The 22,639-nt window shown below is 38.9% G+C and overlaps 1 protein-coding gene across 7 annotated transcripts in view; it reads left to right on the top strand.

Moving 5' to 3' along the window:
* Nucleotides 1-4,075: 4,075 nt before the first annotated feature.
* Nucleotides 4,076-22,639, top strand: part of SGCG (sarcoglycan gamma) — a 138,797-nt gene continuing 120,233 nt past the window's right edge. For all 7 annotated transcript variants that reach the window (XM_055802358.1, XM_055802357.1, XM_055802363.1 and 4 more), the window contains exon 1: nucleotides 4,076-4,277. The gene's annotated coding sequence lies outside the window, so the exon portion shown is untranslated. The remainder of the gene's footprint in view (nucleotides 4,278-22,639) is intronic.

The raw sequence follows: 22,639 nt of genomic DNA, 5'->3' as shown, positions 1-22,639 counted from the left end.
GCCATTTAAACTTTGAGTTTAAACAACTTCAAGAGAGAATGATGGATTCCAAGCGCTGCCTAAGGAATATAATGGGCAACAGGAAAACTGAAGAGGAGTATGTTTGAATTTCTACATGCCTCAGGAGCTCAGGGTTATAAGTAGTACAGCTGCCCAAAGGCTTCAGTCCTCTGGAGCTCATACATAGGCTGGGTCCTTTTCATGGTCAGTGGGTCTGAACGCGACCTTGTCATCCTGTCCTCAGATTTCAAAAGGGGAGCTATTACTGATAACTAACCACAGAGCTCAGATAGCTTGTCTTTCTTGAAGGGGATAATATGCTGTTAAGGGCTTGGTAGAAGGCGACTGCTTTATATTTTGTATAGGTCTCAGAGAAGAAGCAGGTAATGATACAGAGCTGCATCCTCTAGTCCTGAGGTAGACCACCTTGAATTTTTGGGACTTTGAACTTACCCAGTTTGGATGGTGTCCAGGGAGATGGCCTCATAAAACCACCTAAGATTTTTTTCTCAGAAGGAAGTTGATCACTCACGCATAAACCACCAAAACATGCTGCTTTTTTTTTTTTTTTTATATAAGTGCTTAAACAACTGTATTGGATACGTAGCATGCACCAGAGAGATTTCCCAGAAACGACATGGCTATTTCACAGTCCAGTATATGTATTTTTGAAGGGTAGCGGTATGTTGGCAGCTTAATGGCAGCATGGCACATGACAGCACAATGAAAAGTCATACAGTAACTTAATGGTTTCATTTTTGGAGAACGATGAATAAGCTGCTATGAGCCAGCTATCTACAGGTGGATCCATGCTGTCAGTATGAGCTATTCCCAAGTCTGACCTTGAGTTTCTTTATTGGGAAAGTCATTTAGCTGCTGTTACAACTGAGTAGGAATCCAAAAAAATACATAAGCAACGTGGCCAGTGCAGGGTGGATGGGGGACAGGGACAGGTGGGGAAGGAGAAGGTGAACTCAACTGTTTACATGATGGTATAGATGCCACAAAACCTAACATTAACATGTTAGGCAGTTAATTACAAAACCAAATGTCTTTACATTTGTATCTTACTCATTGCTTGCTCCATTGTACAAGAAATCTGTCTTCAAAGGCAAGTGAATACAGTCACTCAAAATAAACCAGATTTCTTCAGGGATTGTATAGTTGCTATCAGTAATATGATATTTCATTTTTAATGGAACAGATTCTTTTGCACAAATTATTACTACCTTTGAGACCAGGTGATCAGCATATCAAATTCTACTGCTGTCCCAGTCATTAAAACATACTGTATTTTACTTGCACCAATATTTTTTTAAATCATATTTTAGATGTACAAATCCATGCACATTATGGTATGTTAGCAAGTACATACTTTAAGAAAATGACTGCATTTTCCACTGATTTTGATTTAACTTGCTAGTGTATCCAGGAAAAAAAATTCGTAGTACATTATCTCAAATTGAGATTCCAGGGAGCAAAAAAGATTTGTTACACACAATACAAACAGGTAGCAAATAGCACCTCTGAGTGGGGCTTTTAACAAAAGATTTCACGATTAGCTACAGATCTTCATAATGACCACCAAAAAAACAGGGACAACCAAGCTCAGAAATAACTTGAAAATGCTGAGCTCTCTTTCTTTCATATGTACAAGATTTTCATCTGTCTTGAGTACCAACTTCACAGGCAAGTCCAGGGAGCTTTCAACTCCTATGAACAACCAGCTAAACATTTATTATTTGTCATTATTATTTTCACCAATACTACAACAGCACCTTGAAGTCCAGACTGGCATACCATTTTTGTGGCTACTGAAGTATGATCCTCCAGGTGTCTGGTAAAGCTTTTATAGATATTGTAAAAGTATCTATAAATACAAAATATTTTAAATTATTTTTAGACATTGGTACAGTGGTAGGATTGATGAGCCATAAGAAGAAGGATTCTGCACAACGGAGGGCAGGAAGAATAATGATGAGAGAAAACCAAAGGGAAAGATACGGATTACATAGTCCTACACTAAAGCAGGTAGCTTTTTTTTTGGTGTTGTTTGTTTGTTTGTTTGTTTGTTTTTTTAATCCAGTCTATGTTCTGGCTAGTTCGTGCCTACAATACTTTGATTATTGTAAATCACTCATAAAAACATAAGTCTTGTGCCAGACACAAGTTCACTACAGTTCACTACAGCTGTCCCAGAACAGCTGAGAGACAAGGGGTTGGAAAAGACTGGAATGAGACTCTGAAAAAGAGAAACGCTTTAAACTGTTGTAGGTCATGCCAGAAAGTTGCAGAAAGTCAACAGAGGAAGGGATTATTCTGCACATAAAATGGTAATCTGGATTAAGAGATGGGTCTGATGTTCAGCATTTCCTCCTCTCGTTCTGCAGTAAATACTTTAATGACACACTTCAGTGTAAACCCAGTAATTCCTGTTCCAGGTTCATTCATCCCTGTGTGTATCCTATCCCATATCTCAGTCATTTTCCACTTAAGGGACAGGAGTCATTCATGAACTACCATCAGCAGTTCAGTTCAGCAGCATGAGCTTCCCTTCCCACCAGCAAACATTAAAAGTAATGAATCTATATGCCCATATGTGCTTCACATGGGTTGGCTAAAAGTTAAAACTCAATTCCGCTCTCCAAAGACTAAGATGACATCAAGTCTGTAGGCACTACTGTTTTTACTGCTGCTCCTGGATGTTTAGGATTCACTTTGCTACACTGGTTGTAAAGGTGAGTTCAGTCTGGAAAGCTGGAATCCAGCTCTCCACTACTCATATGGTATAAGGTGATTTGCCACAGAACGGCAAGATACACTGCACAATTCTTACAGAAAAAGTTTATGGACAGTGTACTTTCTATTCCATATACAACCAATACTGCCACTCCTTTCAACCAAACACTTCCATGCGTTCTGCTTGAATTTGCTAGCTCTTTCAAGCTGTGACTTGTTCTTGATATCCAAGTCCCTTCTTGTCCAACTATTCCTGCAGTGCTTGTTATTTCTTGCTTTTCCAATGCTTTCACTCGTGCATATTTCTCATAATTAAAATCCCTTTTAAATTAAAGTCCCTTCCTCGGCAGCAATTTTTTCTAACCCCCATGATAAAGCAGCCTGACTTCTCCATACCCATCATCTCAGCTTCACATGCATTTCCTCCTAAGCCCTATACAATTTTGGCTTCCCCAAACCCCGTATCTCATCATTCTTTTCACCTTCCAAACCCCTGCCTTTGCTCACACCCATAATACATTTTCTCCTTTGTTGCCTCACAATCTTTTCCTACTGCTTTCTCTTTTTCAGTTACCCCATTGGTATTCATTCCACTCAGCCTTTCTGTACATCATTCAGAATTCGTCAGAAAGGAAAAAAATATTTATCATTTGTCTTCCCAATCTGCAAGCCACTCTTCTCTGTCATGGGCAGTTTTCTTCTTTCCTTTCTCCCAGATCCCTTCTTCTTCTCCCAGATTTCCCAATCACGTATTCCCCCGTCCTCCTCCGGCATCCACCCCTGCTCCTTTGGTGCCCTCCACAGCCCCTGCCCTGCCCCGCCTCCTACCGCGTATCCCAGAGCCTTCCAGGAAAACTGCTCCCGACCCCGACCGTGCCCACCCCGAGCCCACCCCTCTGCCCGGCCGCCGGCCCCCGCCCAGGAGCAGCCTGCGGAGCGCCGAGCGGGCCGGGGGCGCTCTCCAGAGGCGCTGGCTGTTCCCCGCCCCGCCCTACCCTCCCCGCCGGCGGCCAAGGGCCCTGGGGACCCGCCGTCCGCGAAAGACGGGGAAGACAGGGCCGCGGCGGGGCGGCGGTGGCGGGGGGGAGCGCCCCGCACCTCCCCCCCTCAGAACCGCGGGGCTGCGGCGTGTGGGGCCGCGCCGGGCGCCTGCAGCCACGGGGGGAGCGGGACGCGCGGCGGGAAGTGCGCGCCCCCTCAGCCGCCGCCGTCCCGCCTCCCTCGCGGCGGCCGGGCGGGGAGGGAGCCGGCGGCGCGGGGAGGAGAGAGGGAGGGCACACCGCCTCCCCCGCCCCTCGCTCGGCCTCTGCTCCTCCTTCCCTCGGTTCTGCCCTCCCTCCCCGCCGCGCCGGCGAGGCTGCGAGCGGCGCCCGCCCTGCGCCCGGGGCTGCCGCCCCGCCAGGACGAGAGAAGGAGGCGCTGTCGGCCGGGAGCAAGCTGGATGAAGACTTGCGCCTCAGGGCCGGTTCGCCGGCCCCTCGGGCATGAAGGGGACCGCGGGGACTCTGCCCTGCCCTGCAGCCGAGCGGGGACAGCAGGTAACCGCCCCGCACGCCTTCCCCCTCCGCTGCGCGCGCCTCGTCCCCGTCCCGTCCCGTCCCGCCTCAAGTGGCGGGAGACGGCAAGCGTCGCCTGGAAAGTTACCCTGCCGCTGCTCGCCGAGGGGCGGCGGGCAGAGAAGGAAGGCGAGGAGGCAGCCCGCGGTGTGGGGGTGGCACATCGGTTTACTCGGCGGGACGCGCTTCGTGTTCTAGAAACTCGGCCGTGCCTCTGAAGCCATGCTTTTCCCGCCGGGGGCGAGGCGGGGAAGGGCTGGGAAGTGTGGCGTTGGTGTGGCGGGGACCCCCTTACCTCAGCGCCTGCGGCTGGGCGGCGGCGGTGGTGCTGCGGCCGGCAGAAAGTTTCCAGCGGGGGTGAGGGGCCGAGAGAAGCGGGCGCGGGTCGCCGCGGGGGCTGTGCGCGGGGAGGGGGGCGCAGCCCGGCGGGGGGCGGGTCGGCGTGCAGCGCTGTTGCGGGCGGGCAGCGGGTGCCGCAGCTTCCCTCCGCGTGGCGGGAGCGCTACTCCAGCAGTTCCCTGAACTTGTTTCGCTGTTGTGTGCTGAGCTGCCATTCGTTAGGGAGAAGTGGGATTAAGTATTCTTAGGGGTATAATGTCGGCGGCTTTAATAGCTACATACTAGTCTTCTGTGAAATTTGCTTGCCTCCTTGTGCCAGCTTAGGTAGTTTTAGGAAAAGGAAACGATCAACAAAATCTAACCAGAAAGAAACGCATAGCACCACACTTGAGACTTAAGCGCGTTTGTTGTGTTGTGTGACATAACTGTAAATGCACCGCTGTTCTTTTTGAATCACACTTTGCTGGGGCTTTTTAACTGAACGTTTGTGGTTCAAGTATAAACTTTTAATAACATACGTGGATTATCATTAACACTGTTGGAGATTAAATCCCACTTTAAATGTTTCACAATTATTTTCTTCCCTCTTTGCTCATAATTCATATAAAGGACAGTAAGTTAGATTCGTAATTTTTGCTTAGCTCTTCTAAAGTCATTTAAGGAATAAAAAGTGAACCGGAGTGCACCACAGAGGTTCTAAGTACCTTTGCTACAAAGTGAAAAAACAACACTGAACCATCTTAAAGAAAAACAAATAGAAACCCCTATACCTTCAAAAGCCTCCTTCCTTACCAGCCGAAGCAGAGAAGTGTACATTGCAAGCTGCCCTGAGAGTAAAAAGATTTAAAGTAATTTCCAATAAGGTGAGGTCCCTCTTATAGAGAATGTTGTGCACTAACTCCCTTGGTTAAGCCAGAGATAATCTACTTTAAGAATTAACCAGCTGCAGTAATTTTACTTCCAAATTTTCAAGTTCCAAGGTAATCCCACAATGTTGCAGAAGCCAATGGAAAAACTTATATGCAATGGGCTTGATGTCATTAGGTCAGGGAAGTATGTATATAGCTTTCTGGCTTTGTTTGTTTTGGTTTTTTTTTTGTTGTTGTTGTTTCTTTGGGTTTTGTGGGTATTTTTAATAATATAACAAATTTGGAACTGAATTTAGGGGACCATTCAAAAGCAGACTATATTGAGCAGCATACATATGTTACTGCAGGTAATGGCTATATGTTCGTTGGACATTGATAAGGCACTAAAGGTGATTTTCAGATTGGGACTTCTGTTAATAAACACACAGTTACATTCCCTAAGAAGGTCTATCACAGTTAATGACCCAGTGCAGCTCTGAGACTGCTTTATGTACGCTCAGTTTTTTATTAATGGACTTCTGTATTGCATTAAGCTGAGAGAGGGCTTAGGAAAGAGAAGTATGGGCATGTACAAAATTTGAAATGCTTCCCACATTTGTGTGTTTTGTTCTTTGGTTGGGTTTGGGGTTTTTTCTTTTCATTGTCACATTCATATGTAGCATCTCTCTGGGCTTTCATGCAAGTGGCAGATTTTATTAAACATATGAAACAATTTTCTATTGTAAAATGTTCTGTAGTTCTTAATATCTTGAAAAGGTAGATATAACTAGGGAATTATCATTTTTCTTGACAGCATGACAGTTAAAACTTGGTTTGCATAGGAGTGAGCATGTGTAGTGCATTAAGAGGTGTCATTCTAAACTGTCATTGACTAACTTCAATGTGTTTCTGTGAAAGTGAATACATTGCTTGTAAAATGACTGCTAGGATGTAACTAAGAGGTAATAAGGATTTAAAGTAGTAATTTAGGGTCTAATTTAAGATTTTGAGTACAGGTTTAATATTTGGATGCCTGTGGATTTAGTGCTCAGTAATGTAAACAGGTATTTGAATTCATTTTTATATTGGCATCTCAGTTAAACTCAGAAAAGTGCTGTTGATGCAGCACTTAAGCTATGCAGGGGTGGAGTATGGAATTTTGCCTTTTTATAACATACTGAAGCAAAAAGCTTTGTTTGCTACTAAGCTTTCTGTTCTGATAACATGTCCACATGGTATGTAGCTATTGCTATTAAAAAGCTGAGTTCATATTAGAAGCCAGGAGCTTAAACATAACTGTGTTGAACAAATATTCTTTTACCTCACGTGAAATCTTAAGCAATAAAAATGGTCAGGTGAAGCAAGGGAGGCATATAAAATGTCATTGTGTGGTAAGTTTTTTTAAAAGGAAAAGAGAAAGAAGGAATTTAGGAATTGAGGGTTCTTTGGACATGAACTTTTGCTGTAAAAACTAAGTTACCAAGTTACCAGCTTTTGAAGATACTGCATACCTTGAAGATTTGGGGTAAAGGTATACCTGGTGAAACAGTTGAGGTATTTGCTTTTACCTGAAAATTATGGTTGCATATACAGTATTTTTATTGTAGTTCTGTTCACAAACCTTGTGCTGCCCTACTTTAAAGCCTTCTCTTGAAGGCTTCTCTTGAACCATAATAGAATGTTTGTTAACTTCATTGTTAAACCTGTCTGGTGTGGTTGGGCTAGGTAAAATCATGGTGAAACTAGTTAACTGAGTGTAGTGTTTCTGTAGAAGCAGGAGACTGATACAAAATGGAATACTGACTTAAGAAAATTCCATCTGAGTTACTAGTTCAACACCCGGGCACTGAGGAGTACATACTATAAGCCTGTAGAAAGTGAAGGCTAGCTTTTGGGAAAGGATTCCTTTGGGTGGCCTCAAACAAATAGTATTCTGCAGAATGAGCAGAGTGAGCTTTCACTTTGCACATCCTTTCTGGTTTTTTTTCCCTGTCTTCTGTTACATCTCCACACAGTTTAATTTTTTCTTTTGTGTCACCTTTTCAAGATGTCTGGTAGTTAATATTTTCTAATGAATTCCTTTCAGTTCTTCTGTATTCCTTGGGTAAAGTACCCTCTATAAAGAAAAAAAGCCATAACCTTACTAGTAACTAATCTGTAAAGATGAGTTTACACTTCAAGGCAGTCTGCTGTCTTTTATGCAAGAATATTCTATTGCTGATCACTTTTAGCTCTTGGTAACTAACCACTAAAATACCATTCTGAAGAACATATATATATTATTTGTCCTTATCCTGTATTTTCTCAGTTGATTATTCTTAGCTAAACCATTTACCTTCTTGAATTACATCTTAATTTTCTCCTTGATCTTGTCTTCAGTTTAGCATGATCATTCTGAATTTTAGTCCTGTATGCTGGGATTTCTAGTTCTTGGGCTAATGTCATGCTTGGATTTGACAGGTATACTCTCTCATTGAAGTTATTAATAAAGTTATATTCCTTATCTATCAGGACAGACTGGAGGAGCCTCTCTTAAGAAAGTCTTCTGGTTTGTCAATGTATTGGTGATAATGATTCTCTGAATATGGTATTGTAGCCTATTTTTTAAATAAAACCAATGCAATGGGTTTCCATCCACAGGTATTATATGACTGTATAAATATGGGTATTACTGTCTTTTGCCAACTATTATAAAGCCCAAAGCAGAAGTAGTATATATTTCTGTTATACAGGTTTTGTTACAAAACATCACAGCTTACGCAGAAAGGAGGTGCTCTTAAGGCTTCTAGTTTAGAAATTCTTTTTAATACAATAGTTTTCACTGACCAACCAAATACCTTTTCCTGAATGTCAGGTCAAAACACTCCTGGGCAGTGTACCTTGCAATCATTTCATGTGTACTATTTGTAATTAAAATGCAGTCTGCAAACCTCATGAAAATTACCAAGGTAATATAAGTAACAGTTTTGCTTTTTAGTTTCTGACAATTATTCATAGTGACTTTAGTTGCCAGATAATGGGGTATAATATGTCAAATTATTGAGCTGTTTGATTAACTACTATGTTTTAGATAATTTCTAGGAGTCATAAAGGTCAACATTTGTATTCGTTTATGAAAATGTTAGAAGAAAACTACAAATAGTGTTAAAACTGATTCTCTGTTAGGGGTGTATGTCCCTGAAAATCTTACCAATCTACAGTCCCTTACAAATTGTCATTATATTAAATTTGATGTTAAATTTACCTGCCTTCTGCTAATACATGGAGGTTTAGGTATAACAGAGTGATACTGAACATGTAATTTTTTTTTGTTGTTGTTGCACTTCAGTGGAAACACTCACTGATGTTCCAAATTAATATATTTGTCAATATTGCCGTTAATTTAAGCCACATGATGTGTATCAGCCTCTGAAATTGAAGAATTACTTTTCGAAACTGCAAAATATGTAAGTCATACAAAAACACCTTAATAATTACAGTGGTTATGCATTAAGAGTTCACTGCTTCTGAAGATTAACATTTATTATAAGCAATTCTGAACACTTAATCATATCATGTCTGTATAAACCTGGAGATACAGCTTCTATTTCTTTTCTAAGAGCTGATATGTGGAATTTAGATTTTGTATAGTGAATGCCATTGTTCTTCATTATCATAAAAGGTACTGGTAAAAACATGTTTCTTTTGTTGTAGAAGATTAGATAGCTTTTAGAGTAGGAGTTCTGAGGAAAGTTTCAGGATTCAAGAAACTGAGTAATGTGTACAAAACAAAAAACCACACTAATTAAAAAAATACAGAACAGCATATATATATATTTATGCTAAACTTAGCAATTTAGTTGGCTTTAGAAACAGGGAAATTATTTACATAACTATATGGCAGTTTTCCCAAAATAAAATTTCTTTGTTAATGAGGAATTGCAAACTGATTTGCAACTTTATGTATGAAAAATGTAATTTGTGAAAAATCATAGCATAATAGTGTTTCCCTGGCTTGATTTCTTTAGACACAACACTTCTTCAGGCTATGAAGTTTTGCATGAAGATTTTTTGCTAGGAGATTTGAAGATGCCTGCATTTTTTTATATACATTTTTCACAGAGGTGCATGCACACATAAATAAAAAGTACTCAGTTTTTACCTGGTGCTGATTTCAAAACCTGCAAGTATTTGAATCAAACACCAAGAAAAAGGAATTGAAATGGAAAGATCTGGCTGATTAAATAATTTTTTCTGGAATCTCCCACTCTACTTTCAAAACAGAGACTCCTCAAAATTATTTGAGAAAGAAGACTGTAACCGGTCTTGAAAAGGGTATGGTATAACCATTGTGGAAGTCCAGAGATGGCCTGCCACCACCTCATTATTTGAGCTGACACTAGGTTCTAAAGCCTTCTATTCTTTAGAAAGAAGGTTCGGTTTTTAGAAAACCATTTACTATGTCTTGTCACTGGCCAGAGCCATCTTTTTGTCTGAAGTGCAAGGTCATATTATTACTTCTCTTGGGACATTCATGGTTGGATGACCTGTGTTCTTCACAGACCTAGGAGGAGGTTCAGAGGGCTTCTTAGGATCTTTTCAGGCATGTGATAGTTTACTAAGCCTTGCAGACAGTGGGATCTCCTTCCCTTAGTTCACTGACTGGCTAATGCAAGGTCATCCCAGCAAGTTTTTTAATTGCTTTGGTCAGTGTAAGACAAGTCTAATTGAACAACCTTAATGGTTTTGTCAATGTGAAGAATCTTCTCCTATTCCTATCAGTCTGTAAAATTATTTGAGGCAATTACACAGACACCCATGTTGTGATTCCACCAGATTCATTGCAGCAGCATGAAACCCCAGTGCACATCGGTGAGAAAAAACATTATGGTTGGGAAATTACCTCTGTATATATGTATGGTATATATGATAGTGTCTAGTATGTCTACTTATGATAGCATACATATTCCTGGTGCTTCATATTTTCCAACTAACTTTACAGTAAATTCACTCAGATGGCAGCTACTTGACCATTGAGTGATTATTCCTTCAGACATCAGGGCTTCCCTTCTCTGGCAGGTTAACCAAACGCATGACGGTGTGCTGCTTCACTTTTCCCAGTCAGTGAAAATATGGATGCTTACAGCATGGGTTGGGATTTGTCTGAATCAAGATCAATAGTGTCCACAGAAACAGTTGCTTCATTGCAGTGTTTTGAGTTTCAGGAAGTCCAATGCATGCAACAAGGCACTATTTGTCAACGAAAATTCCCTACAGAAGCCCTTTGTCGTGTTGTCATCTATTGCTTCCACTTGCTCTGTTTAAAGTTGTATTTTGCAAAGGGTATTTTTGATTCTTGCTGCTGTCCTCCTCTTCCATCACATATCTACAATGAGTTTACACTTTTGAAGAGCTGCTTTAAAATCTAAAGGAGTGGGCTTTCCAAGTTGCTTGTACTAAATCTGATTGAGGTCTCCTTTGCTAGCAATGAGAGGGCACATATGTATATTCCTATAGTCAGTTTGTCAAAAGCTTCAGCATACCCACCCGTTCCTTGAAGTCTGATATGACATGAACAGTTCTGGAGTAATGATGTAGGAGATAACTGTTTAGTTTTTACCTCCTGACATTAATAAAGAACATGCACAAGAGAACTATCAGTGAATTTCCTCAAAGTTATTTAAATATTTATTACCCAAAACTCTCAGCTTGAGTTGTAGGACAGAAGATTCTCTAAAAGGCAAATAGTTACTTAAAAACCTGGGAAAAGGGAGTGGGAATAAATGGTTATTTTTTACCCCAAACTAGACAGACTGCCAGTGAGGTGTTAGGATAAGAGATACTGGAACATATACTGTTTAATGAATTCATAAATTATTTAAAGAAGAAAGCTAGTAGGAAGGTGAGAGCTTTAGCTGAATGATAGTGCATTAATCAAGGTAGTTGCTACTAAAACAGCAGCATTATTTCCTGGGCATGTAATTTTCATTCTCAGTAGATGCTAAAGTAACTTCTCAGAGGATCTTTGCTTTAGCCCTTGCCCTTAGTCATCTGTTTTTGAATACTGTTGGATCTTTGAAGAGGAGTAATGGAATTATTAAATATAACTTTCTGGAAATGTGAGTTCACAGCTCAGTGGTGGTCAGAAAAATCAATGGAGTACTACAAATTAGTGGAATAAGAACCAAGAACAATATTTAAAAAATTATATAATGGAAAAAATGGATATGTTTCTTTTAATTTTAAATAACATAGTTACAGTTATTATGTGTCAAAAAAAAAAGATACCAGTTTCTAAACAATTCGGGGAAAGACAGAAAACATGTCAAGGAGATACTCTACCTTCTTCAACAGATGATCAAACAGATTATAGCTCTTCAGTTTGTAAAAGAAGTGCTAAAAGGCAATGTGACAGAAGTCAATGACATTGAGTGGCAAGAAAAAAGGTGAAGATGGGCTCATTATTCACCATTTCTCATTGTATGATAACAGTCAGTGAAATTACCAGTCAGCAATAAAATAAAACAAATTATTAAGTAATTCAGCTGTCAGACTTATTGTCAGAGGATGTTATAGCGGACACATACATTAAGTACGTCAAAGCAGTGTATATAGATTTTGATGGACTATTAGTTCACTGGTAGCCATCAGGTGGAGATGGTCCAGAGGCAGTTCCTGGGCTAGGAGGTCTCAGTTTCAAGCACAGAGAGTAGAAGAACGTGCCAGTGATGGAAGTGTCAATCCTTGACCTGTTTCTTACATTATTTTCATAAGTATCTTTTTTATTAGAGACAAGATACTGACTTGGTATACAAAATTTGGCCACCGTTGTTCAGCTGTATGATATTGATGCTGTGTTCAGATGCAAATGGACATCTGTCTCAAAGGAATGTGTTCACATAGCCTTCTACTGGAATCTAATTAAATTATCTTGTCAAATGAAGTGTTTTAATTCAAGAACATTCAGTACTTTCTTCTTGTTCAGTCTGTGTAGAGAAAGTTACAGTGCAGAATTTAGATGGTCTGAATCACTTATTACTCCTTTGAACTAAAACATAATTAATAGTCATGATGTTAGGTTGTGGTACTGCTTGGTTTAAATACCACTAAAAAAGACCAAAAGAAAACTGTAGTGTAGGATAAGTAGACTCTGTCATCGTACTTTTTCAAGGGTTGAATTACCACGACATTTCAGTCAAGTTTTGCAAAGAATTTGCCCAAGATACCAATAAGGACTTTCCCTGTTCCAAAACACTGTTTCATGTTGAGCATTGAAGAAGTGCTTCAGTTCTTAATGCAACTGAACATTGCTTTGAAATCTATGACATTATAGTATTGCACAGGTCTTTACTGATTCTAATGCAAGGGCATACATTACGAAACTGAAAATGCAATTAAAGATACTACATTTTAAGTTGTATAGTTGGTTTCATGTTAATATTGAGTATTGCATGTTTAGGATTATAGCAAACTTGAGACTACTGAAATCTTGAATTCTAACTTCTCAGAAGAAAGGCAGAGTCAGCTTTACTCAGACCAGCAGTGAAGCTCCTCCCTCACCCTCCAGCTAGAAGGAAAACATACACCCTTTTGTTAGCGGATGCCATTGTTTTAACAGTGAATTTGACTGATGGCAGAGAGCAAAATAGAAGTCTCATCAGACCTGCCTTTTTAGGGGAAGGCATTACACTTTTGAAGTGTCTGCAGTAACCCATCAGCATGGATTACTGGGTTCTTAATACTGTATAGTTATGATATATGTATGACTCTGCTCTTTGTCCAGCTTGCACTGGCCTTTCTAATCCCTACCTAGAGGCTGTTTTTATGAGAATAGGAATACATTGTATTTTTTGCAATACTAGCCTTTGGATAACTAAGGAAATATGGATGTAAGAGAGTTTTCACTATCATTGCTTTCTTATTCCCGTAAATGGAGGTTAATCTTAAATCTGAGACAAATGAAATACATATACTAAAAGAAAACAACCCTCCCTCCCCTTAAGTATGGTGCTGTGTATCTTTGAGTCGAACCTAATGATTGCTGAACTGTTCTCAATTTTGGGATTATCTTGTGGTAATCTATCTAAGACACAGGGGCTATCTAACACTTTTTTGGAGTTGTTACTGTCATTATACAATGTCTGTTATGCAGCTGTCATGGTTTAAGCCTGGCCAGCAACTAAGCACCACACAGCCGCTTGCTTACTCCCCCTGCAGTGGAATGGGGGAGAGAATCAGAAGAGTAAAAGTGAGAAAACCGGTGGGTTTAGATAAAGACAGTTCAATAGGGAGAGCAAGAGTCACACATATGCACACAAGCAAATCAAAACAGGGCATTCATTCACTGCTTCCCATCTGCAGGCAGGAGGTCTCCAAGTCTCAGCCATGTCCAGGAAAGCAAGGCTCCATCATGCATAATGGTTACTTGGGAAGGCAAACGACGTAATTTTGAACGTCCACACCTTCCTTTTTTTCTCCCAGCTTTATATGCTGAGTATGATATCATAGAGTATGGAATATCCCTTTGGTCAGCTGAGTTCAGTTGTCCCAGCTGTGTCCCCTCCTAGCTTCTTGTGCACCCCCAGCCCACTCACTGGTGAGTTGAGGTGAGGAACAGAAAAGGCTTTGACTCTGTGTAAGCACTGCTCAGCGAAAACATTTCTGTTATCAACACTGTTTTCAGCACAAATCCAAACATAGCCCCATACTAGCTACTGTGAAGAAAATAAACCCTATCCTAGCCAAAACCAGCACAACAACACTTACTGAATTCCTTGGAATATTTTGGAAGCGCGCATAAAGTATGGCAGTTTTTTTTTCCTGGATCTGTATTCAGGGATTTTTGGGGTAGGTCTTTCTGGTGTCTGAATGATAGGTTAGTTTGCAGCCAGTTCGGTCAGTAACCCAAACCCGGCATCTATTCTTTGCTCAACTGTCCAAGAATCTGCTAATAACAAATCCATTCAGTCCCCCATTCCAACAAAAAATGCAAGTGTGCCTAAGCATGCCAGTAAATTCTTGTCTCAGGTTGCTTATATACTTGGCACATGCACATATGTCTTTGAGCGTGCCAAACTTTTATCTGTGATGAATGCAAAATTGATTGAAGACCTTATATTGCCAGATAATCTTTTTTGGATATGCATGCTGATTCGTGTGTTTTCTTTAGTCTTATCATCAAGCTGGTGAACAAGTGCAGAAATTTTTTCTTGTTTTACCAGCCCATGTTTCCAGCAGACATTTGCTGCATCTACTCTTGGCTGGCAGGCTTACTTCAAGGTCCATGCTTATCCAGACATCAGCTCCTCATGCAAATATCCAAGAGTCGAGGCCATCTGTGAAATCTGCTTCTCATCTATCCATCATTAGGGTTTATTGATTGTACTGTCATTTTCAGGTATAATCTCTGATTCAGGGTCAGTCTCTTTACCATGAGTACTGCAGCGTCCAGCTCACTGTGTAAATGATGAGCATGGACTCAAAGAGTCTTTTCGCACAGTGTGCAGAAAATCCTAATTAAAAACAGAAGTGACTAGACTAAAATATTTTTTTATGGCTGCATACAAAATCCTGTTTTCATTTAAATTGCGGCTCTGAGAGGTTTTGGAATACTTAGTAAAGCTATAGGAATACAACTTTGGATGAGTTCGCTAGAGGCTAACCTCATAGCTATGTCTACGATTCATTCAGTTTTCCTGGCAATTATATTGTTACCAATGTGCCAAAAAGTTCTAAAAAGATAATACAGACCTAGTAGTTACCAGAAGACTACCCCTTGGAACCTGAATTTGTCTTGGCAATTGGGCTAGTGTGTGGTTTTCCTGTCTCTTAGGAGTTGCAAAAATGGAACTAATATTTACAGGGGCCAAGGAAGCTACAAATATTTTTTTACATGTCTCCTATATGAAGATTTTTCATAGGGATAAAGATCCTACTGAAGTTTCAGCTCTAATATCAAGGTATCTCTCAACCAGTGCAACTGTCTGCACAAACAGGATTCTCCCTGTTAACTTACTCTAAAGAAGAATTTTGAATCCAATTTAAACTTACTGAGATCTGCTAAAACTTTGGAAAGATTTGAAGAATATCACACACGCTGTCTTCAGGGTTGATCTGCAGTAGTGTTCTTTCTGCAAGATTATTTTCCTGTCAGCTTTCTTCTTGTTTACCAGAGGAACGGCATAATTGGCAGTATGCATATTTGTTAAATATTGTGCTTGTGTTTGTAGCTGATAAAAACTTCGGGAAAAGAGTTCCAAGACAACTTTTAAAGTAGGCAATTAAGGCACAATTTAGTTTACTGAAGATGGGCACTGGGCCCTGTGGTGTCCTATCCGGCCAGCAGTTGTTGCTGCAGAACAGGAGTCTCACGTATTTGGTAGCTCCATGGAGATGGTTTAGGTACCCTAAGACACTTAAAATACATTTTTTTAGGCAACTGAAAAAGACCTCCATTGACAGAGTGCAGCTTTGCTGACAGGTAGACACATCCATGTAGATTTTTTTTCCCAATCTTGATGTGAATTGCACTTGGATTTCCCAAAGCCGAAATGATACTTCTTGAAACTTTTCAACAGCAAAATATATACGTGTACATTAATTTGATGAATAAAAAATCATTATTCCTATAAATAAGAGCCATAGTTTTGGGGATTGCATTGTGAAAAGGTATCCATGTGTATAACAGATATATTCCATATCTTGGCCTCTCCTCCCATTTTTTTCTACCGGTGATCTTGGAAGTTTGGAATGTGAGTTCAAGAAATTATTGATAAAGGAAATGGTTCAAAATGTTGTTACTCTGTTAAGTCCTCCAGGTTCTGGAAATGCATGAAATACGTATGCTGCCCCAGTTGACCTCATTGACTCAAAATTACCAGGCTGTCTTTCTGTGGTGCATAAAAATGCCATACATGTGTATGTATAGCAATGAAAAAAATGTATACAAGCAATAAGAAACTGTTTCTTACTTAACTGTCTTCCATTTCTATGGTATTCTTTAATGACAATGACTATATGAAAGCAATAAATTAACTAAAACCATCAGTGAGAATATTTTTATTATTTTATCTGCAGTCATGTGAAAAAAGAAAATGCATACCTGACAATAAGTGGATTGGCTGAAGTTGGTTGTAGTAACAAGCAATCTCTGCAGTCAGCTGCAACAAACAGCACATAGAAGTTGCCTGATACTCATAATATTTGAAGAGGCTGACGTGACTTTCTTTAACTCTGGAAGATGAATTCATTCTTTCTGTTCATCCTTTTGAATAGCTTATTAATACAGACATTATTCTAAAGGAGATGCTGGCATGTCTTTTCCCCCTGTTAGTTTAAGATGTAAACTCATTTAACATTAAATACCTGAATTACACTTTTTCATAATCTAGGACTTTAATGAGAAAAAAATAATGAGATAAAATTGAGATGCTCCAGGCTTTTGTCACAAGAAAGCAATTGGTACTGCATGAGAAATAGGGGCAACTGGTGATATCTTCAATAGTCACAGAAGATTAAGGAAATAGGGTGATTCAAATGGAAAGAAAAGATTATCTCTTTTTCTTGTAAAACACTTTATCATTATTCTCTAGAATCAGTTGACAGGAACAAATGAGAATCTTAAACTCAAACTGTTGATAATAGAAAGAACACAATGCTGGTATGTAAAAATGTCTGAAAGATATTCAGCAGTTTCGTTTGTCTACTCAAAATGGATATTAAAATCATAATAATTTTGTGATAACAGTCTGGGAAATGGTATCCTTTTATGGCAGATGAAATAAATCTCCTTTAACGTGGAAGGAATGTCTTTATATCATAGAATAGAATCATAGAATGGTTTGTGTTGGAAGGGGCCTTTAAGATCATCTAGTTCCAATGGGGTGGGGGGCAGAGTTCCACTAGACCAGGTTGGTTGAAGCTCCATCCAACCTGGCCTTCAACACCAGTATGTCCCAAAAGAGTTAGGGATCGTAGAGTAGCCTGTATATCGTTGGAGATAATCAGAAGTTAGAGTTAGCTGTCTGCATATAGCTATGTGCAGATATTTGCAGGTGTGTGAGTTTCAGCAACTATTGTGGAAATTGCTGTGACTTTGCTGCCAATGTAACTGTTCGACACAGCAAGCACAATGCTGCGAGAGGATGTGTGCACTGTCTTTATTTACTGGCATAGTTTTTCCATGCTACACCAATGACATTATGCAAAGAGGACTCTTGTAACAGTGTATTAAATCACAAGACTAATTAAATAACTAAAAGATCTGTATTTCTGAACATCTGTATTTGCCAATATACCTTAAACTTCCATGCTATATATTCTCTATCTGTCCAGATAACTACTTTAAATTCAAGAACTGCCACATACTGTGAAATACTTAGGTTATTATGAAAAATTTAGTAAGAGATTCTAAAACCAGAGTTTGAGTTAATAGTAGAGCAGCTGAAAATGGAAAAGTTTAGATTTCTTTTTCCTGCATTATGTTTAGGATTTCATTATAAGTAATGCTTCAAAAATCTATGAGGATCAAATGTTTAATTGAATGATGATGGCTGCATATGAAAATGACATGACACTTGTAAATGTTACAGAGTGCTCAGATACAAATCCAACAGAAAATATTAAAGTGGAAGTAGTTGAAACACTTTTGTGTCCAGGGGAAAAAAAGGAGTAGTATTTCCTGTAGGTAAATGGAGGTGAGCTCACCTCTACAAACTGAGAAAAAGATTAACTTCTGTTTCACAGTAGTTGACCCTTAGAATATTGACTATTCAGTCAAGAACCAAAATGAAGTAAGTGGTTTTGGTGATACTGTGGGTTAATACTGAGGTGGTAGTACTGATAGTCTGTGTTGACTTGTTATCTAAGCAAGACAATTTTTGTAGCTTTCCAGCTTTTAAGTAGACTATGAAATTTTCTGGAGTAGTGTTGAAATTTCAGTAATTGACTCATTATAAAATCATGTAAATGAACAAGCCTCTGTTCCAAACCCCTTCAGTTCTTAAGGAAAGTCGAAACCTTTAAGCTTCCAATGATTTGTAGCAGCAAGTACTTTCTATTTACTCCTAGGAAATAGTGGGCATCAAATTCCTTTCTGATGAGATACTTCTGCTCTCTGTTGACAGATAAAAGGTTTTAATAGCTTTTGCTTATGTAATGCTAAAATGACTGTCATTGTCTCTATGACTTCTCCGTTACTTTTATGTCTTCTTCTCTTTTTAATTTTAAAACTTGATCAATAAAACCTGTAAATGTTATTATATTGTCTCCTCATGTGAGTTATCATCAGTCATCATCCATACCTATGCAACACTGCCCTATATCGCTTCAGTAAATGGAGATGCTGATGGCATTAGCAGGCTGTCCTCTCAACTATGTATGTTATTACTAGGCCATTGAAACATACTTTTCAGTGGATTTGCAGGCAGTCAGCTGCTCTACAATACACTTAAAAATTAGAAAAAATTGAATTGAATTTTAGGTTGTGCATTAGGTTGTGTGTACTTTTCCACCTTGCTGTTTCATCTTCCTTTTTTTTTGTATTTCTGCTTAGTTCTCTATGTATTCTCCCATTTCATTATCTCCAGTTGTTCCTTGCCAGTGTGCTTTACCACTACAGATTGTTTACATCTTCTCCACCCTTTTTCATTCCCTTGCTTTTGTTTGCTTTTCTTATCCTATTTCTTGGTTTCTCTTTTGCATGCTGTTCCCCTTTCTTCATATCTCTTACCTCTTATGAAGGAATCTTATCACTCCTCTTTAGTATAGATAACTTTTTCTGTTCGTTGCCTGAGCATAAGCCAGTTGAATTTTGAAAGCCCAGTGAAAAGGTGTCTGGCTTCATTGCATAGCAAAATTCTACAGTGAGCTCCAATAACTGGAAGGAGAAACTGCAGAGAAGTTTTGCTTAGCCTAGAGGAAGATTTCTCATTAACTGGTTTCAGGAGGTTGTTGTAGATTAGTTTTAAGTAAGATACAGGTAAAACATTTTGTTATGGAAGTGTGTGGACGTTTGACTTACTGAAGAGTCAATAGTGTAGTTAGTGTGCTGTAGGAAATTAATACATAGTCTTTCTCACCACAGCTGTCATAAGAAACCATGAGGTTTGTTTCAATGAGTTTGGTATTTCTAAATTTTATATGTCTTCTCCATCATCATTATTGAGTTATGGTCTGTTCCACTAACAAATGTTTGAACTTTTTCCATTACAGAAATGTCTGTTTACAGGCAGGAAAACATTCTACTCACGGGTAGAGGTCTTAGAGTGCTTCTTACCAGAATTAAACAAATGTAATTAAAGGTGTGGTTCTGGTGACTTACTGTTCTTGAATAGTTCACTTTTTGTATATAGAAGTAAATACTTAAATAAGACATGACACTATTCCATGCCATTCGGAGTGCCTTGTGTCTCTCAGAATATTGGCCTTACATTTTAATAGCAAATCTAACAGATCTAATGTAAATACAGAGAGTACATAGTAATATATTACTGAGAAGTTGTTCTCTGGTTTTGTGTCTGATTTTATAATAAAATTATAATGTTGAACTTCTGTACAGTAAGACTAAATAGGGCCCAGCTTGCCAAGTGGATAAATCTCATAGCTTATTTAGTGACAGGAGACACTTCCCATGCCATGTAACCTTTTGTTCAGTGGCAGAAGGTATAGCACTACTTAGAAGTGTCAGACTATATTGCAATCACGTAAGAATCCAATTATCTTTTTTTTTAACTTTCCCAATTTATTTTTTTTTTAACAACCAGCCATGCTGAAATTGTAATGAGAATTCACAGGGTTACTTCAGCAGATAGATGGCAGAATGAACATGTTTATAACTGGAATAAAAATGTTCTGGTTTATCACAAGTCCTTCCTATTATCTTGTTTACTTTTAGCAAGGTATGGCAGAATGGAATCCTGTAATATAGTAAACATTACCTCAGAAAAAGCTTCAAACAGCCCCCTTTTTGTTTATGTGTGTGTATATATATAATTAATAAGATATATAAGAACACACACATACACTTTTTTATATTTTGTTTACATATTTACTTCTCAGCTAGACCTGCTGATACATTTTAGTTTTTAATATTTTCTGGCTACACAAATCACTTTTTCCCATTTATGTCAAACTTGAGTTGATAGTAACATTAAGGTCATAGTGTTTTGGTAGCTTAACCATGGAAACACCTTATCAAAACTGCACAATGTCAAAGCAGCTTGACGTTGCATGTAATTACTAATCAAAAGCAATCCTAGCAGGCAGTTCAAATATTTCAACTGAACAAAAATACCATAACTTTGTTTTCCTTTATAAGTAACAAACAAGGTCGCAGTAACTGGCCAAGGGAAGAGCATCTAACCAAACTTCCCAGGCCTAAACTTTTCCCTTATATTGCTGCAAAGCTGAAAATAAAATGTTAATAAATTTTAAAAAATATTTTTTCCCCACTCCAGAAATACTAGGCTAACTCCATATTCATTGTAGAGTTCCACGTGTGCTACTCGAAGGAATTTGGAGTAAGCTGCTGCCATCAAAAACAATTGATTAGCCCTACTGCTGAACTCTTCCCAAAAATCTTTGTGGGACAATACAGTGGAAAGGCTGTGGATAGTTCTGTGATGGCTGTCTAGTTCCAGCCACTATCTTTTTCTGAAAACTTATGACCTCTCCTTTGGCATGAGATTGCATTTGTCACTGTGATAGGAAGTGAGCTTTTTGGTCATTTGAAAATCAGCACACTGGAAACATGTCACCACCAGCAGGGCTTGTCCAGTACAGTGCTTGTTCCTTGGTTTCTGTCCCGAAGATCCTGAGAAAAGGAGGCACCAGAAGCTGATTGGACTGCTATTGCTGGTACAGTTAGTTCATCCTGTAGCTTGACACTGAAAGTTCTCTGGAAAAGAGGGTAGCTGATAGTAGGATAAGTGTCAAGTGAGTTACACCCATGCACTGCTAATGAGCAGGCACTCTTTACAAGAAATTGTAAAAGCAGGTTTTGCATACATTGCACAGGTAAAAAGACAAATTCTGTTGTTGAGTTCACTGTAAGTCAGAGTCTTGTAACAGATCTTATATATTTGTAAATGTTAAATGTTTTGAATATTGATATTCTTAAAACATACCTGTTTAAGGTACTGTGAAAAATACTTGGTGCAGGATACATATATAGGTAATAATGGACATAATAATCATTAGCAGATGTCAGGGACAGGTTAAATGCTATGGAGGTTGTCCTTCTGAGAGGGGAATACATGATCTTTGCAAATACACCACATGCCCAAGCTGTCATCCTGAAAAATTATAGGTCATAATCAAATGAATGTAAATTTCTTCATTATGATGTGTTTTTGCAGACTGTTTTCAGGATTTTATATTAAAAATTTAAGTTGTATTTATGGGCTATGTTTCTTAAAGTTCTTGAAAGATGTCAATGAGTACCATAAATAACTGCAATTTATGTGCTGTAAGCTACGTAAAACCAAACTAAATATAATCTAATCCTTATTAGATTATAAGAAAGGAAATACTGTGTGTAACATTGAGCCTTTTGTATACAAACTTACAAAATACACAAAACCAAATAGTCTCATAATGAGTGGTTACCTTTTCACAATGACTAGCAAGGTGTCTCTTTTCTCAAGGGTACTTCTTATTGGGAATATTTTGGAAGGCATTTGCCTGTGCTAAATATAACCTACTATGCATAGTTCAACAGTTGTTTAAAATAATTTATGGGTTGGTATATAATGCACATATGGTTAGACATGTATAGTCCAGTGGCTATACATTTTAGAAGTCCAAAATTCTTTCTTCAGAACAGAAGCAAGGGAGTTATTTTACGCTGGGGAGTACTGAATTTTATTTACTATAACTTGGAAAAAGGTATGGTTGATGAGCTGTCCACCTTTTTGATCATAGGCTAGAGAAAGAGACAGGGAAGCAAGAAACCAAATGCAGAAAGTTACTGGCTATTGGAGCGTACTGCCTCATCTTCCAAGAGAATGCCCTAACACCCAGGCTAGATTAATACTAGATAGGTTTAACTCTCAAGCCGGTCTGTTCATGCTGGATCATTGTGCAGCAAAGAATAAAAGATTTAGGTGTAACAGAGAATAAGTAACAGGGAACATAATGTAGTGTAATCAGAAAAAGTCTTCAGAGAGAAATATGTCCACT

The sequence above is a fragment of the Falco peregrinus genome, chromosome 4, assembly GCF_023634155.1.
Source record: "Falco peregrinus isolate bFalPer1 chromosome 4, bFalPer1.pri, whole genome shotgun sequence".
NCBI lineage: Eukaryota > Metazoa > Chordata > Aves > Falconiformes > Falconidae > Falco > Falco peregrinus.
Note: the sequence above shows the minus strand (reverse complement) of the source record. Positions and strands in the feature narration are given on the sequence as shown.